Raw genomic sequence first — 18,937 nt, 5'->3', positions numbered from 1 at the left:
ACTTCAAAGCTCGGACTGAGGAATAAAACAATGTTGAAGCAAAAGAAAGCAATGGTTCAGTTAGGTAGGGTGGGTGCCTACAGATGATGATCTATTGTCACAGACTCTATTAGTCCAGGAATTGCATTCGAACATAGGAATACTTACTGAATCTGCAGTTTTCTGATGCACAAGTGAGGAGGGTGAGATCCCTGGGATGGTTTGTGGCCTTGTACTTTCAGGGATCTCCTTCTGCATTTCATGTGCTTGTGCCTTGAATTTATAGAGATCTTCTTCTCCATTTCATACTCTTGGGCTCTGTACTTACAGGGATCTTCCTTACCGGGATTTTCCTCTGCATTTCATGCACTTGGGCTTTTCACTCACAAGAAAATTCCTCTGCATTTCATACGTTTGGGTCTTGTTCATACAGGGATATTTCTTAAATGGATCTTCCTCTGCATTTCATAAGCTTTGGCCTTCTACTCACCGGGATCTTCCTTTGCATTTAATGTGCTTGGACCTTATACTTACATGGATCTTCCTCTGCATTTCATATGATTGGGCCTTCTACTCACAGGGATCTTCTTCAGAATTTCATATACTCACTTGGGCCTTGTACCTACAGAGATCTTCGTCTGCAATTCATACACTTTGGCCTTCCACTCACAAGGATCTTCCTCTGCATTTTATAAACGTTGGTCTTCTATTTATAGGGACCTTACTCTGCATTTCATACGCTTGGGCCTTGTACTTACAGGGATCTTCCTTAAAGGGATCAACTTCTGCAATTCATATGCTTGGGCTTTCTACTCACAGGGATCTTCCTCTGCATTTCATATGATTGAGCCTTGAACTTACAGGGATCTTCATCTGCATTTCATACGATTGAGCCTTATACTAACAGGGATCTTCCTTATGGGTATCTCCCTCTTCATACACTTGGACCTTCTGCCTCCAGGGATCTGCCTCAATATTTCATGGGCTTGAGCCTTGTACTTATAGAGATCTTCCTTACAGGTATCTTCCTCAGCATTTCAATTTCGCTGACCTTGACTCACAGAGATCGTACGCTGAATTTCATATGCTTGGGCCTATTATTAACAGGGAGCTTCCTTAAAGGTATCTTCCTCTTCGCTTGGACCTTCTGCTCCAGGGATCTGCCTCAATATTTCATAAGCTTGAGCCTTGTACTTACAAAGATTTTCCTTACAGACATCTTCCTCTGCATTTCAATTTCCTTGACCTTGACTCTAAGGGATCTTCCTCTGCATTTCACACGTTTGGGCTTTGCACTTACAGGGATAATCCTATGCAATTCATACTCTTGGACCTTCTACTTACAGAGATCTTCCTCTGCATTTCCTACGCTTGGGCCTCTGCATTTCATAAACTTTGTCCTTCTACTCACTGGGATCTTCCTCTGCACTTCATATGCTTGGACTTTGTACTTACATAGATTTTCCTCTGCATTTCATACACTCACTTGGGCCTTGTACTTCCAGGGATCTTCCTCAGCATTTCATATGCTTTGGCCTTCTAATCACACCGATCTCTCTTGCAATGATCTATCTCTGCGTTTCATACAGTTTGGCCTTCTATTTACAGGGACCTTACTCTGCTTTTCAAACACTTGGGCCTTGTACTTATAGGGCTCTTCCTCAAAGGGATCGTCCTATGCATTTCATATGCTTGGGCCTTCTACTCACAGGGATCTTCCTTAGCGTTTCGTACTCTTGGGCCTTGTACTTACAGGGATCTTCCTCTGCCTTTCATATGCTTAGACCTTTGAACTTACAGGGATCTTCCTCTGCAATTCAAATGCTTGGTCCTTTGACTCACAGAGATCTTCCTCTGCATTTTCTATGCCTGGGCCTTGAACTTACAGGGATCTTCTACTGCATTTCATAAGGTTTGGCCTTCTACTCACTGGAATCTTCCTCTGCATTTCATATACTTGGACCTTGTACTTACATGGATTTTCCTCTGCATTTCATATGATTGGGCCTTCTACTCACAAGGATCTTCCTCACCATTTCATACTCTCACTTGGGCCTTGTACTTACATGGATCTTCTGCATTTAATACGCTTGGGCCTTTAACTTACAGGGATCTTCCTCGGCATTTCATAAGCTTTGGCCTTCTACTCACTGGGATTGTCCTCTGCATTTCATATACTTGGACATTGTACTTACATGGATCTTCCTCTGCATTTCATATAATTGGGCCTTCTACTCACAGGGATCTTCCTTTGCAATTCATATACTTACTTGGGCCTTGTACGTACAGGGATCTTTGTCTGCATTTCATACGCTTTGACCTTCTACTCACAGGGATCTTCCTACAAGTATCTTCCTTTGCATTTCATACACTTTGACCTTCTATTTACAGGGACCTTACTCTGCTTTCCATATGCTTGGGCCTTGTACTTACAGGGATCTTCCTTAAATGGATCTTCCTCTGCATTTCATTTGCTTGGACCTTCTACTCACAAGGATCTTCCTCAGTGTTTTGTACTCTTGGGCCTTGTACTTACAGGGATCTTCCTCTGCATTTCCTATGCTTGGGCCTTGAACTTACTGGGATCTTCCTCTGCATTTCATATACTTGGACCTTATACTTTCATGCATCTTCCTCTGCATTTCATATGATTGGGCCTTCAACTCACAGCGATCCTCCTCAGCATTTCATACACTCACTTGGGCCTTGCACTTACAGGGATCTTCCTATGCATTTTATACGCTTTGGCCTTCTACTCACAGGAATATTCCTTACAAGGATCTTCCTCTGCATTTCATAGACTTTGGCCTTCTATTTACAGAGACCTTACTCTGCTTTCCATAAGGTAGGCCTTGTACTTATAGGGATCTTCCTGAAAGGGATCATACTCTGCATTTCATATGCTTGGGCCTTGTACTCTCTGGGATCTTCCTTAGCGTTTCATACTCATGGACCTTGTAATTACAAGGATCTTCCTCTGCATTTCATACAATTGGAACTTGTACTAACAGGGATCATCCTTAAAGCTATCTCCCTCTTCATATACTTGGACCTTCTGCCTCCAGGGATCTGCCTCGATATTTCATAGGCTTGCGCCTTGTACTTACAGAGATCTTCCTTACAGGGATCTTCCTCTGCATTTCAATGAATTTGACCTTGACTCACAGGGATCTTCCACTGCATTTCATATGCTTGGGCCTATTACTAACAAGTATCTTCCTTAATTGTATCTTCCTCTTCGCTTGGACCTTCTGCCTCTAGGGATCTGCCTCAATACTTCGTAGGCTTGAGCCTTATACTTACAAAGATCTTCCTTACAGAGATCTTCCTCTGCATTTCAATTTCTTCGACCTTGACTCTAAGGGATCTGCATTTCATATGCTTGGGCTTTGTGTAAGGCTGGAAGCGGAGGTTGCCTCGGAAGTACCACAGAAGTGATGCTCAGTCCACAGCCTCCCCTGACCGGTTCACCATATGCCAGATTAGAGTAACTGGAAAAAATGGCGATGCCCGTGAGGGGAAAACAGGGAAACAAAATAAGGTAAGGAGGGGAAACACAGGCTCTTCGTACACAGTTGGAGTGGCTGTCAATCCTGGGGAACCAATGCACCTCTGTCAACCGTCTCCTAGACACAATGACAAAGAACAGATATTAATATAGTCCCTATTGGCATGTAGGAGAGTATAGGAAAAGTGAAGAGTGCATATACCTTTTCTTATGTGAAGGTTGGAATAGGAGTGAGAGGAGAACTGTTCTCTTGGCAGGAATGAAGCTACTAAGTGTGCCCTGCAATAATACAAAGATATATTATCTCTCTGACAACCTATGACTGAACTCTTTATACTCCTTATCTCTTGTGGCCTACCTGTGTATGGATGAGGGTAAAACTATAAGAAGCCAGGACTAGAATCAACTCTCCTCTAGTCCTGAATAAATGAAAGGAACAACTACCTTTCCAATCCAAAACAAAAGAATACTAATTACTGGAGGGTCACCATTCCTCATCGCGCGCACTACCAATTTACTGCTGCTATTTTTAAATTTAGTATTCCCTATTTTAGCAAACTTTTGCTTTTTAAACTGCGCCGCTTTTGTGTGTATTATCGCGCTACTGCTGTGCACTAACTTACCTGGCCAACAACGCGGGGAAAGAGCAGGACATTCTTGCACCATAATCGGCCCCCCCACCCGCATTTTGCGGGGTCTTTAGACAGGGCTCCAGGGTTCCGGTGGTGTTTTCCGTTCGCCATCTTGGTGGGGCTAACCTTTGGGACACTTCAGGCGCCATATTGAGTGGGGCTAGAGGCTCTAGTAGCCGGAAGCCCGGGCGGCGCAATACCATAAATAGGTATGTGTAATCAGACGCGCAGCGGATGCGCGCAGCGGGCGCGCCGTAGACGCGCCGGAGGTGCGCCAGAGGTAAGCCCGTTTGCGCCCGTTCGCGTCTCGGACGCGTCCGGTGCAGAGCATAGGGCTGCCTCTGGCACTCCGAGCTTTCCGATGGACCCGCCGGTAGTTTCTCCCGAGAGCAGGGGAGGAGCACAACCTCAGGTTTTTTCCTGTGGACTTCTGAATGTACGCTCCCTAGTTAAGCATTATGCGGAAATTGCCCTGGTAATTGAATCCTCCCATCTGGATATTCTGTTTGTGACCGAGACTTGGATCACATCCGACTGCGAGGTAGAGCTCGGGTGGGCGTGCCCACCTGGATATCTCGTGAGGCACGTTCCTCGTGCCTCTGGTAGAGGAGGAGGAATCGGTTGTATTTTTAGAGACTCAATCTCCCTCCAACCGCTTGTGCTAAAGGAAATTCTGGGCTTTGAGCTCATGGGTTTTTCTATCGGGACCCTAGGTGGTACGTGGATGGCTGGACTATTGTGTTATAGACCACCCTCGTCAACGACAGCGGCCCTCCAATCACTGGTCGATTTGATATATGATCTTTCAAATTCCCACTCCAAGTTCCTTGTCTTGGGCGACTTTAATTTGTGGCCCTCTGGACCCCATGATCTTGCCTTTCGAGAACTCTGTCAAGCATGTGGGAACATTCAACTTGAACAACTTGTCCTCTCCCCCACTCACACGAAGGGGCATACACTGGACTTGGTGTTTGCGGATAATGAACTAATCTCAGTGAAGGACATTCTAACTCAATGTTGGACCGACCACTCACTGATCCTTTTTACTATAGCTCAGCCGGCCCTATCTAAACCAGTTAGTTCGGGGAATACTACATTCAATCGATCATGGACTCGCCTGCTAAAGGAGATTAAGCAACCTTTGTTCCTGGCCCGAACATTTGAGTTAAAGAACAGTGTAGGGGAAAGCTATGATGCCCTCTGCCAGCAAATTTTAACAACCTTGGACGAGGTAGCACCCCTACGGAAACTGAAGGATAGACCCAGAGGGACCAATGGTTGGTTCACCGAGGAACTCGGCCAGGCAAAGCTGCGCTGCAAACAAGCAGAACGCACATGGAGGAAAGGGTATTTAGAGCAAGACAGGGCCGCCTACAAAGGTATCTTACTAGAATATAAGCTCCGGCTAAGAAATGCCAAAGCCAAATTCTTGGAAGAGACATTGGCAAAGGCATCGAACAAATCTCAGACCCTGTTCAAATTGGTAAAGAGCTTAGCCAATCCTACATGTGCCACACCATCTCCTCCGGTGTCACAGGAGCTTTGTGACTCTTTAGCCACAGCTTTTGATGACAAAATTAGGAACATTCTGAAGGGCCTTGAGGGCTCTACGCAACCGATGTCATCTGGTTCTTATCCCTCTGTGTTCCCAGGTCACCTGGCTTTGGAGTCAAATATGAACAAGGAGCTTGCCTGTCAGCTGCCGAGCTTTCCAATACCCTCGTTGGAGGAGTTTTGTGCTCTGGCTAACTGTGTATCATCTGGCTCTCCTCTTGATCCCATGCCACATAAGATCTGGAAGGCCTTCCAGGACGAGCTGTTCCCCCCGCTCCACTCCATCTGTTGCCAATCGTTAGCTACTGCATCTGTACCAGACTGCTGGAAATTGGCTATTGTAACACCTTTGCTAAAAAAGGCTACCTTGGACCCCCTCTGCCCAGCCAATTATAGGCCTATTTCGCTGTTACCATTCGCGATAAAGATCTTAGAGAAGTGGGTTACGAGAGCCTTGGCCAATTTCCTGGAATCCAACTCCAGTCTGGATGTAGCTCAGTTTGGCTTCAGACCGGGCCATGGTACTGAGACTGCTCTGGTTACCGTGTTGAATGATCTGCGAACGCGTGTCGACAGGGACAAGTCAGCATTTTTAGTACTGCTTGACATGTCGGCCGCGTTCGACACGGTAAACCATGAGGTCCTTCTGGACCGTCTCGGTAATGCGGGAATAACGGGCTCAGCACTAGCTTGGTTATCATCATATCTGGATAACAGACAACAGGCAGTAACATTACCACCGTTCCGCTCTGCTACACGTCAGGTGAACCAGGGTGTCCCCCAGGGTTCGGCGATAAGTCCAATTCTTTTTAATCTGTACCTCCGCCCCCTGATACAACTTATAAGATCTTCCGGCATTCAAGTCATCAACTACGCCGATGATACCCAATTGATTTTTTCTTTTGAGGGTTCAGAGGCAGTGTCGAGGGACACCTTCCATCAGTGTATGTCGGCCACAGCAAAGTGGTTGCAAGCCAATTCACTTCAATTCAATGGCACAAAAACGGAGATATTGCACTGCTCTTCTGACCGACTACCTCGCCCATTGCCGGAAGATTTTTGGCCTAGCTCAATTCCAGGCTCGGTGGAGGCAGCAGACTCGGCCCGCAATTTGGGAGTTATGTTCGAGTCGAACCTACAATTGGATGCCTCGGTGAACAGGACTGTTGGGACATGTATGGGCCTGCTCCGTGCTTTACGGAGGATACTGCCGCTTCTCCCGCGGGATGCCAGAGTAGAAGTAGTGCGTAGTACCATCCTCAGTAGGTTAGACTACTGTAACGCACTACTTCTAGGAGCCCCAAAAGTCTTGATCCACAAATTACAGAGGGTTCAAAATATGGCGGCTAAACTAGCCCTATCCCTACCTCGTTCGGCGTCTTCTGCGGGAGCTCTGGCATCTTTGCACTGGTTGCCGGTCCAGCAGAGGATCTCCTACAAAGCTATGTGCCTGGTTTTTGGGGCACTGCATAGTCAAGGACCAATACCATTGCAAAATCTTTTTTCGTGGTATCAGGCTGCCAGACCTCTGAGATCCGCCTCAGCTTTCCTAGTGAATGTCCCTAGAATAAACAGAGTGAGAATGGGTGGCCGCGCCTTTAGTTTTACGGCCGCCACAATGTGGAACACTCTACCTCTAAAACTGAGGAGCAGTCCAAATTTGATTTTATTTAAAAAGGACCTTAAAACTTTTCTTTTCCCTAGAGCAGATTAATTTGTAGAATTGATGGTGGAACTGATCTCAGCGCCAGGATACCCGCTGGGTGACAGCTGCGCTTAACAAGCATTAAAATACATACATACATACATACATAAACGGTCCAAGGGGGGGGGGGGCAGATAACAAATTAGGAGGAATGCGAATTCCTTAATGTACCAAGGTTTTGCATCTCAAAATACACCGCAAAAGAATAGGAACCTCGAGGGATTCCAAAATAGAAATCAAAAAACCGCTACACCTGACAGAACAAGCAGGGGACTCTTACAACAAACGATAACTGCAGCTGAGTACCTGATAACATAGAGAAATGCGTCTGCACTGGGAAGCCGAACCGACGACAGACGCGAACCCGACGGGACTCGCTGAAACGTCACCACCGTGACCCGGATGCAGGAACACTAGACCCCGGAACCGGAAAGGAACGCAAAGCGTTCTCGAAATCGAAAGGAGGGATTAAATGCCGAAAAAGGCCCTCATACGCATGTGCTGATCTTCGCGCATGCGCAGTATTCTTTGCCAACCAACTGTAGTTGCGGTTCTTGCCAACCACGACCCCGACTGCAAGCACGACAGTAAATCCCCCTCCTACTCCCCCACCAACTGGTTTGGGCTTATTTGGATAACGTCAGTTAAACAGGCCCAACCGAATAACCAATAGGTCTTTTAATACATCATTTATGAAGTATTGCATCGCAGAGGGCGCATTGCACAGCCCAAAGGGCATTACCAAATACTCAAATAATTCGAACTTGGTGCAGAACGCTGTCTTCCACTCATCTCCTTCTCTTACTCTCACAAGGTGGTATGCCCCTCTTAAATCAAGCTTTGTGAAATATTAGCTGTTTTCACCTGATCCAAAAGAGAGGAGATGACTGGTAACGGATACCTATTTTTGATCGTTACCGCATTGAGGGCACGATAATCGATACAGCAGCGCAGGTCTGAAAGAGACACGTTAGTATTAGATTCTTTACCTTAGAATATCCCCAGGCGTCAGACTGGATCCGGAAATTTTTGCGTAGCAGTACCCTTGCGCGTCGGTAGGCGTCGTCTGCGGCTCCGCGTCCGTCGTCGGCGTCGTGGGCGCCATGATGACATCGTCGGAGTACTTAGACGCCGCCTCCGCGTGCTGAAGTCAGTTCTTCTTTTTTCCGCGCCAGCAAGCGCGGATCTGGAAAAAGCAGTAACCCTAGTCACTTTTTGACTAACTTTTTGATTGCTATTTCGAGTCTCTCGACTCCGAAACGGTGCCTTTACGGATGCCCGGCTTCAAGCATTGTGACGATTACGACCGGCTGATGTCGGTCACGGATCCTCACCGCGTCTGTTTGTCGTGTTTGGGCGTCGACCACGACGACAAGGCCTGCTCCGACTGCCGGGCACTCTCTTCGAAAGCCAGGCGGGAGCGGTCCCGTAGGCGCCTCGAACTCCGGCAGTCGGCCCCGCGCCGTGAGAGGTCCCGATCCCATGGGAGGTCGAGGGACAGGTCGCGGGCTCGGAGCCACCACAGCTCCGAGAGTAGGCCACACTCCTCCGGGTCGAAGTCGTCGTCAGGTAAGAGGCACAAGAAGTCCAAGCGGTGTCATCGCTCCTCGGACTCCCCCCGACGCTCGCGCGATGCGGCCGGGGGTTCGGGTGACACTACCCACGCGGCTCTGTCGGAGTCGGGGGCGCTGCGTGCAGCTCCACACCCTCCGGTCCCTGGGCTCAACGCGACGCCGGAGGAGATCGAGGGCTTCCTCATGGCCATGAGGAAACTCTCTCCTCCGACGGGCTCCACGGCGCCTTTGGGCCCAGCGGACCCGTCTGGGAGCCCTAGCGGGTCGGCGGCTCCGCCCCAACGCCGTCGGGTGCTTCGGCCCGATGCCGCCGACGCCTTCGGGCCCGGCGCCGCAGGATACCGCTGGTCCTCCTTCGGGATCTGGTTCGTCGCCGGTGGATCTGACGACCTCCCCGGCGTCGGACCCTCAGGTGTCACCTCCGGCGCCGGCCTCAGGCTGCGCCGTCCCCGGTTCCACCTTCGTTCCTGTTCCGGCGTCGGGACGGCCCCGATGGGCGCCGCTCCAGACGCCGGTTGGAGAGTTCCATCTCTACGAACAGGCCCCATTAGATGAGAACCCTGACTTTCAGGAGATGGGTGATGAAGAGGACTGGGAGGGGTCTGAGGACCCTCTGACCAGGGAGTGTCAGTCTCATGAGGACTGGGCAGGAGACCTTGGGGAGGCCAGTGGCCTGGACACCTCTCCAGACACTGGTTTTGTCTCCCCTCCTTCCGTGGCATCGGAGAAGGGGGCAACTTATAGTGTGGTGCTGATGAGGGCTGCCAAGGCCTTGGGCCTTGAGCTCCCCGTCGCGGCCATGAGGACTAACCTCCTCACTGAGGTCCTTAAACCGCAGTCAAGCTCGGCCGAGCCTCTGCTGCCCTTTAATGAGGCCTTGACCGACGTTCTGCTGGGCACTTGGTCCAAGCCCGCTACGGGTTTGCCCGTAGATAGGAACGTGGCCAGACGCCACCGCCCAGCCCCGGGCGACCCATGTTTCCTGTCCTCCCACCCTACCCCCGAGAGCCTGGTCATCCAGGCCTCCAATTCCCAGACCGCATTCCCGTCCGCCCCCCCGGACCGGGAATCCAAGAGGTACGACCAGTATGGGAAGAAGATCTTCTCATCCCTTAGCATAGGCCTGCGGTCTTCTAACACCGCCTGCCTCTTGGGACGTTACACCCACTCTGTGGGGATAAGGTCGCGGAAGTGCTGCCAGAGTGTCCGTTGGAGGTACGGGCCAAACTCGGCCAAGCCCTGGTAGAGGGCTGGGATGCAGCCAAGTATTCCATCCGGTGTGGGCTGGATACCACTGACTCGCTGGGTAGAGCGATGGCAACGACGGTGGCAGTCAGACGCCACGCCTGGCTGAGGTCCGCCAACTTCTCGGCAGATGTCCAGAGCACGCTCATGGACATGCCGTTCGATGGCCATCGCCTCTTTGGCGACAAGGCAGACCATGCGCTTGAGCGTTGTAAGGACTCCAGGGCTACGGCCAACTCCTTAGGCCTCTCGGGCCAACGCCAGCAATCGGCTGCCTATCACTCCTTTGTGGCCACGGAAGGGGTGCGCCCACACGTGCCGCCAGCCACGCACCGCAGGGCAATACCCAACGCGGTGGCGGCCGTGGAAACCGCCGTCCAGGCGGTCGGGGGCAGCGGCGAGGTCAGTCCACACCTTCCCACGCAGCATCCGCCTCAAAACCCTCCTAGTCCGTGCTTTCAGGCCCATGTGTCGCCAGTGGGAGGCAGGGTTCGCCATCCCCACCTCTACTGGTGCACTGTCACGTCGGACAGGTGGGTGCTGCAAATCGTCCAAAGGGGCTACTCCCTCCCCTTCGAGGCGACTCCTCCAGCCATGCCACCGCAGAACCACCGTGTATCGGGGGATCACTTGCGACTTCTGCAGGAGGAAGTTACGGCCCTCTTGGCCAAGGGGGCCATTGAGTGCATTCCTGGGCCAGAAGTAGGGTGTGGTTGCTACTCCTACTACTTTCTGGTACCCAAGAAGTGGCCGGGCAGCCTTCTTAGTGCTGCTCGACATGTCGGCCTCGTTCGACACGGTTTGCCATCAGACCCTTGTCAGGAGACTGGAGGAGTGCGGGGTCACCGAGGGGGCAAGAGACTGGCTGATATCCTATCTTGGCGGCAGGCAACAGTTGGTTTCACTTCCGCCATTTAGCTCTGAGCCAAGGAGTGTAGGACAGGGGGTTCCACACGGCTCGGCCATCAGCCCTGTACTTTTCAACCTGTACCTTCGTCCTCTTGTCCAGCTAATAAAATCTTTTGGTGTCTCAGCATTTAATTATGCCTATGACACCCAGCTGGTCTTCTCTCTGGAAGGGAATAATGCGGTTTCGCTGGATACTTTCCATCGCTGCATGGCAGCTACAGCGGACTGGTTACGAGCTAACTCCCTACAATTTAATAGTTCCAAGACGGAGGTGCTCAATTGTTCCATCGACCGGATTCCGCGGGCACTTCCAGAGAACTTTTGGCCTAGTACCTTCCTCGAGCCAGTGTTGGCGGCGGAATCAGCCCGTAACTTGGGGGTGATCTTTGGCCCTAATCTACAGCTTGACATACACGTCAATAAAACCACTTCTACGTGTATGATGCTGCTGCGCATGTTGCGCAAAGTTCTGCCCCTTCTCCCCGCTCAAGCCAGGCCGGAAGTAGTTCGTGGGACTATATTAAGTCGTCTCGAATACTGCAATGGGCTTCTTCTGGAGGCCCCAAAAAACCTGACGGGGAAGCTACAGCGGGTGCAGAACATGGCCGCCAAGCTGGCTCTCTCCCGCCCTAGGTCCAGCTCCTCCACTCTTGCTTTAAGAGACCTACACTGGCTCCCGGTACACTTGCGGGTACAGTATATAGCTGCGTGTTTGGTGTTTAAAGCTGTACACCAACAGGGCCCCATTCCTTTGCAAAATATGTTCACGTGGTACCATGCTTCGCGGCCCCTCCGCTCTTCTTCGGCGCATCTTCTTGTAGTTCCGAGGTTTCATAGAGTGAGGATGGGTGGCCGCTCTTTCAGTGTTGCAGCGGCCAAACTATGGAACTCCCTGCCACTCTCCTTGAGAAGTCACAAGGACTATCTTCCGTTTAGAAAAGCGTTAAAAACTCACTTGTTTCCATAAACGGCCTGAGCTGTTAAAGTGTACGGTTTCTTGATCAAAGCGCCAGGATGCCCTTTGGGTGACAGGTTTTGCGCTCTACAAATACACTAAATAAATAAATATAAATAAATAAATAAAGAAGGGCAAAGGGGGCCTACGCCCTATCTTGGACCTACGGAATGTCAACGGCTTCCTCCGGAAGGAGAAGTTCAAGATGCTGACACTGGCTCAGGTCCTGGCTGCCCTGGGCCCAGGAGACTGGATGGTAGCGTTGGACTTGCAGGACGCTTACTTTCATATCCCCGTCCTGCCTGCCCACCGGCGCTACCTGCGGTTCATGGTGGGCCACAAGCACTTTCAGTTTACCGTGCTCCCCTTCGGCCTTACCAGCGCTTCACGGGTGTTCACGAAGGTGATGGCGGTGGTCGCAGCTCATCTGCGCAGGTTAGGGGTTTCAGTCTTCCCCTACCTCGACGACTGGTTGTTGAAGGCGGGCTCGCCCCAGACAGTCGTCAGCCACCTCCAGACGACGGCAGACCTCCTGCACCAGCTGGGGTTCTCCATCAATGTGCCGAAGTCACACCTGTGTCCCTCTCAGAAGCTCCTCTTCATCGGAGCAGTTCTGGACTCGGCGCGGTTTCGGGTTTATCCGCCCGAACAGCGGGTCCAGGATATTCAGGCTCTGATTCCCATCTTTCAGCCGTTATCCCGGGTTTCGGTCAGGTTGACGCTGCGGCTTCTGGGGCTGATGGCATCCTGCATCCTACTGGTGCATCACGCCAGGTGGCGGATGCGGGCTCTGCAGTGGGACCTGAAGTTTCAGTGGGCCCAGCATCAGGGCAACCTATCCGACCACGTCCTGATCTCGGAGGGCACTGCGAGACAGCTGCAGTGGTGGCTTACGGACCGCGATTGGGTCAGCGGCAGATCCCTCTCCCTTCCCCAACCGGAGCACGTAGTTGTGACGGACGCGTCCCTCCAGGGCTGGGGAGGCCACATGGGAGAGGCGGAGATCAGTGGCCTCTGGTCTCCGGCGGAGACCCGGCTCCACATCAACCTGTTGGAGCTCAGGGCGATTCGTCTAGCACTGAAGGCATTCCTCCCCTCTGTCCGGGGGAGTGTAGTGCAGGTGTTCACGGACAACACCACCGCCATGTGGTACTGCAACAAACAAGGCGGGGTGGGGTCGTGGATCCTTTGTCAAGAGGCTCTTCGCCTTTGGCAATGGCTGGAACGCCAGGGCGTGACCCTGGTTGCTCAACACCTGGCGTGTTCTCTGAACGCCAGGGCGGACGAGCTCAGCCATCGGTGCATGATGGATCACGAATGGCCTCTGCACTCGGACGTGGCGCAAGGCCTCTTTCAGCGATGGGGAGAGCCTTGGTTAGATCTATTCGCCACCGCCATCAGTTCTGCACGTTGGAATTTCCAAGGCGGCACTCGCTCGGAGACGCTTTTAGCCGCGAGTGGAGTTGCGGTCTGTTGTACGCCTTTCCCTCACTAAGGCGTTTTTCTATATGTGAGAGGGGGATTCCCTTCTCATGCATACGCTTTGGTTATTAATCAAGGCTTCCTGGAGGGAAGCGGTAAGGGGATGACCAGTCTTTCTGGTCAGTGCCTGCCTTGTACCTGTTGTCCCGCCGTCGTCCTCCATAGTCTGTACCACAACATTAAGTCTGTTTTATTTCACCACACCTTTTTAAAAAACGGTCCTGAGGAAAGCCAGAATACTCTAAGGCACTGGCTGAAACATGGCGACCATCTGAAGGACGCAGGGGGCAGTAACTCGCCACCCTCACGCGTCCTGTAGCCTTACTTTTAACCGCTGGTGTCGGCCCAGTTATTAAAATTTAATTTACCCTCGGGTACTGGGACCACCACCAAGCCGTTTTAAATCACAACTCACTCAACCTCATTCACTGCACTCTCAGCAATATACCAGCTCCGCTGTAATCAGGCGTCGTAGCACACCCGGGACATACTAGGTGTCACTGGGTGGGCCCGATGATGAAGCATGCCACCAACTAGGTTGGTTGGTGAGGGCTTCATGAATACACCAACAAGGTGCCTGTGACAGAACTAATTAGAGTACTGCAACACTTTGGTCAACTTAAGCTAGTCCTCTTTGATTGATCACATATAAACCCTCGGGGACTCGGACTAGCTATCTAGTCCTCTCTCTCCCTCTTGTTACATGCATAGTGAGATGAGGTGCATTGTTGGTGAGTGGTGGGGTGGGAATTAATGGAGAAGGAGGAAATGGGGGAGGGGGTGCCAAGAAAGACTGTTGCACCATGTGCGACCAGTGCTAGGGCCAGCCCTGGCTGGGAGTGGTAGCCCTCCCTGAAGTTCAGGTCTAGTTGTACCACTGGTTTCAATCTCCCAGCCAACTCAGGACTTTCGTTCTCGCTTCTCTGATTTGGTATCTGAGGCTTAGGTCAGTGATGGCCACTGAGTAAGCAAGGAGCAAAGCCAATCCATGAATGGGTGCAGGTGTGCCACCCCCAGTGCCACACCCATTTGATCTCCATAGTATACAGGGCCGGACTGGAAATCACAACCGGCCCTGGCAAAGTGCTCGGCCGTCCCCCCTTCCCCACTTGGGGGGGTTTGGAGGTGCCCCGAGCTCTTTCCAGCTATGCTGCAAAAACGACCCTGTACCAAAAACGACCCCCACGGCCCCAAAACCGGCCCCCACCGTGCGGCGCACCGGGGGATTGCCCGGTGCCCGCTATGGCCAGTCCGGCCCTGATAGTATAGATATGTCTATCTCTGGACATTATAAGGTACTTCCTGCATTTTGAACCATGAGTGAAAGCTCACGGAGTTGAATATGGAATTAGATTTTTTTAAGCACATTGCTCTGCTAATACATATTTGTCAACCATGTTGAAAATAACCAGTTGCTCGAGTAGAAAATGCATATTTTTTGGTGACAACAGTGTGTATAATGTGAGGGCACATAAGTCTTACTCATCTCAGTATTGATGGTAATTATTCACTAAATGTGCTATACTCATTTCCATTTTTGAAGATCAGGGATTCATCTTCACAACAACCTCTCTGTGGAAAAAAGGATGTGTCCATAACTGCATACCCAACCCTTTAATATAGTTTGCTTTACTCCCTTCTAAAATTCTATTGCATTCATCGGCAAAGTGATTGGAATCTTTATTTATTTATTTTATTTAATACAATTTATAAAGCGCCCAATTACCCGAGGGTGTCTCGGCGCTACGGACAGCAAGCCAGAACCACAAACCATAGACTATTGGCTAAAAAGCCATGTTTTTAACATTTTCCTGAAGGCAAGTAAGGTCGGGCTGGTTTTAATGTGTATAAGCAGAGAGTTCCATAACTTGGCGGTGGCGTTGGTGAATCGTCTGTCACCCCATGAGGCTTTCTGAGTGCGGGGAACTCTTAACAGGTTCGCTGTGGATGAACGTAGGGAACTTTCTGATGGATACATCTGCCAGTGGATTCCTCACCTTGTGAATATCCCCTGCGACAGCAACATTCGGAAACTTTTTTAGCTCTCCACGCCGACGAGGGCGTGGATCACGTTACAGAAGCATGGCTCCGCTCGCAACCTCACTGACGTCACTGGATCCATAATAGAGCCTCGTCGGCATGATGAAGTCAGTTCCCTTTTTTCCGCACCATAGACGCTAACGTTTTTTGGGGCTCCCCGTAGTTTGCTACGCCGTTCGGAGAAGGAAGAGGCTCAATCGTCGGATTTGAAAGCCCATCGACATCGTGAGGACTATGTATCTCCTTCTCCTTCTCCAGAGAAAGCGACGTCTCCTGTGGCTTCACCAGCGCAGTCACTGGCGCAGATTCCTTCTCCATCTCCGGAGCATTCTCCGGCTCCGGTAGAAGAGGTTTCAGTACCTGAAGAGTCTCCGACTCCAATGGATCCACCGTCGACGCCGGCAGGCCCGAGTCTGGTGATGCCTATGCCTGAGCGTATTCCTGGCGAGTACCCTCCTTTTCCTGGTCCAGGGCAAGACCCATCGCATTATCTAAATGCCATGTATGGTGTCTTTGTGAGGGCAATGTACCCTTCTGGTGCACCTTTGGGTCCCATGGGTCCCATGGCATTTAACTTGGGAGTTCCTCAAGCAGATGCACCAGCTCCCTTTATGCCTTTTCTTCCTGCTGCTCCGTCCTGGCATTCCGATTCCACCTTCTCCTGCGCCGTCTGCTCGACCTCGGTCTTCTGCCTCTGGATCCGGGTTTGACGCCAGTTCCGAATCCATTGGATCCGTGTACGACTCCGTTGGCGCCGGCCCCGAAGATAAGGTCCAGACTTGAGGCTCAAAGATTGCTTGGGGAGCAGAAATATAGGGAGGATGAAATGGAGGAAGGTGAGCTTCAGGAGTCTGAGGACTTTTTTGAGAATTTAAGAGTGGCTAGTGGTTTGGAGTCATCACCTGAATGGCAACTCTCTCCTCCTTCAGAGGTTCCTTCTAAAGATGTGGTTCCCTACCACTCTGTAATACAAAAGGCTGCTGATCTTTTGGATCTACAACTCCGACAACGGAATTTAAGTCCAACATTTTAACAGAGGTACTTCATTCTCCTGCTGCAGTAAGTGAACCTTTACTTCCATTCAATGACGCTATCACTGAGCCAATTATGGAGGTTTGACAAAAACCCTTTTCTGCACCGGCAGTCTCAAGGTCAGTTGCCAGAAGATACAGGATGGCTCCTGGAGATCCAGAGTTTTTAACCTCACATCCTGCACCTGAGAGCTTAGTTATTCAAGCCGCTTGCTCAAAGAAGTCAGCTGGAGCTTTTCCACAGACTCCGGGTAACAGAGTCTAAGAGACTGGATCAGTCTGCTAAGAAGGTGTTTTCATCTGCTTCTATGGCACTTAAGTCCACCACTGCTACTTGCCTTTTGGGTAGGTACATTCATGCCTTAATGGATTCTGCTAAGCGTCTGGCTCCAAAGTTATCGGAGGTAGAGAGAAAGAACTTTGAGGAGGTATAGTCTGACACGCAGGTGGCCGCAAGACAGGTTATCCAGAGTGGCCTTGATACAGCGGATTCGGTAGCCAGGATAATATAATGGAATCTTCGTTTGCATCTAGGAGGAGTGCCTGGCTTAAGTCTTCAGAATTTTCTCAAGATGTCCAGGCAACTGTTTTGGACTTCCCTTTTCATGGTTATGGACTTTTTGGAAAAAAGGCAGATGCAGCTTTGGAGAGATTTAAAGAAAGCAAGGCTACAGCCAAGTCCCTGGGTCTGCAGTCACAGCCTAGAGGTTCTTCTTATAGGAAGTTCAGGGGCTTTGGAAGGATTTCCTTTTGGACATACAGGCAGCCTCAGCGGCAACAACAGCAGCAAAACACCCTATATAAATCCTATAGGGTCAGGAACAGAGGTCGCCCACGAGTTCGTCAGCCATCCTCCTCCTCCTCCTCCCCCTCTACCACTCCTCCTCTTACCACAGCAAAGCAGCCCTAGATCCACTATTCTGGATCATGCTGGTCCTGTCGGGGGTCGGCTTACTCATTTTCTGCAGGATTGGGAATCGGTCACTACAGACCTTTGGGTTCTCAATCTTGTGGAGAATGGGTATGCCCATTCCTTTCAGGAATTCCCTCCAAATTACCCTCCTTGCCAAGGCTTTTGCTCGGAGGACCATCTTCTTCTCCTGCAGGAGGAAGTCCTAACTTTGTTGAAAAAAGGTGCGATAGAGGTGGTTCCATAGCAGGAAAGGGGTCAGGGATGCTACTCCCGGTATTTCCTGATACCCAAGAAGGATGGCAGGTTACGTCCAATCCTGGATCTCAGGATCTTGAATCTTTTTCTGAAGCAAGAAAAGTTCAAGATGCTCACCCTAGCACAGGTTCTTCAAGCGCTGCAGCAAGAGGACTGGATGGTGTCGATCGACTTTCAGGACGCGTATTTTCATATCCCGATCCAGAAGTCGCACAGTAAGTATCTCCGTTTCACGGTGGGGTCGCAACATTATCAGTTTGCGGTCCTATCCGTGTGGACTTACTACTGCACCTCAAGTCTTCACCAAGGTGATGGCAGTGGTGGCAGCGCATCTCAGAAGATCAGGGATTCCAGTTTTCCCCTATCTGGACGACTGGCTGATCAAAGCAGAGTCGCCAGAGAAGGTTTGTTATCATCTGCAAGTGACAGCCCAGCTGTTGTACAAATTGGATTTTTCTATAAACGTGCTCAAGTCTCACCTGGTACCCTCTCAGTGCAACCTGTTTATACAGGCGGTACTGGACACTACTGTCTGCCAAGCATTCCCTCCACCTCAAAGGGTTCTCGACATTCATGAAATGATTCCCTTGTTTTACAATGGATCGGTCGTTCCAGTCCTGAAGATCCTACGCCTGCTTGGTCTGTTTGCTTCCTGCATTCTGTTGGTCAACCATGCACGCTGGCATATAAGGGCACTCCAGTGGTGCCTCCGCAGGCAGTGGTATCAGCACAAGGGAGATCTCAGGGAGTCTGTGAGGATCTCCAGAGAAGCTGCAGCAGATCTGTCTTGGTGGAACGTGGAAGGCCATCTGTCTCAGAGAAAGTCCTTCTGTAGGAAGGTAGATCCCTGACTATGGTTGCCCCCAACTTTTTGCCTGGTGTTTTGCTGGTTTTCTGACTTAGTTGACCTGGGACCCTGCTATTCAGGGCCCCAGGCCTACTGCTCTCTCTGTAAAATGGATTCCATGTACCTTAGGTACATATCTAAATTGGATACTGAGTCACCTTATCAGTCCCTGTACAGTGTACCTTAGGTACCCAGGGCCTACCAGGGGCTGCAGCATGTATTATGCCACCCCTGGCTGGCCATCCAAATCTGACACAACTGGCTGCTTGACAGCTGGGGCAAGGTGGTGTAATCACCCTTTGCTTTAG

The 18,937-nt window shown here is 50.8% G+C and overlaps 1 protein-coding gene across 7 annotated transcripts in view; it reads left to right on the top strand.

The window, feature by feature from the left end:
- DNAH8 (dynein axonemal heavy chain 8) overlaps positions 1 to 18,937 on the top strand; it is a 10,041,960-nt gene that overhangs the window by 7,756,093 nt on the left and 2,266,930 nt on the right. The gene's annotated exons all lie outside the window — the stretch shown is intronic.

The sequence above is a fragment of the Lissotriton helveticus genome, chromosome 6, assembly GCF_964261635.1.
Source record: "Lissotriton helveticus chromosome 6, aLisHel1.1, whole genome shotgun sequence".
Lineage (NCBI taxonomy): Eukaryota > Metazoa > Chordata > Amphibia > Caudata > Salamandridae > Lissotriton > Lissotriton helveticus.
This window is presented reverse-complemented; position numbering and strand designations above follow the sequence as displayed.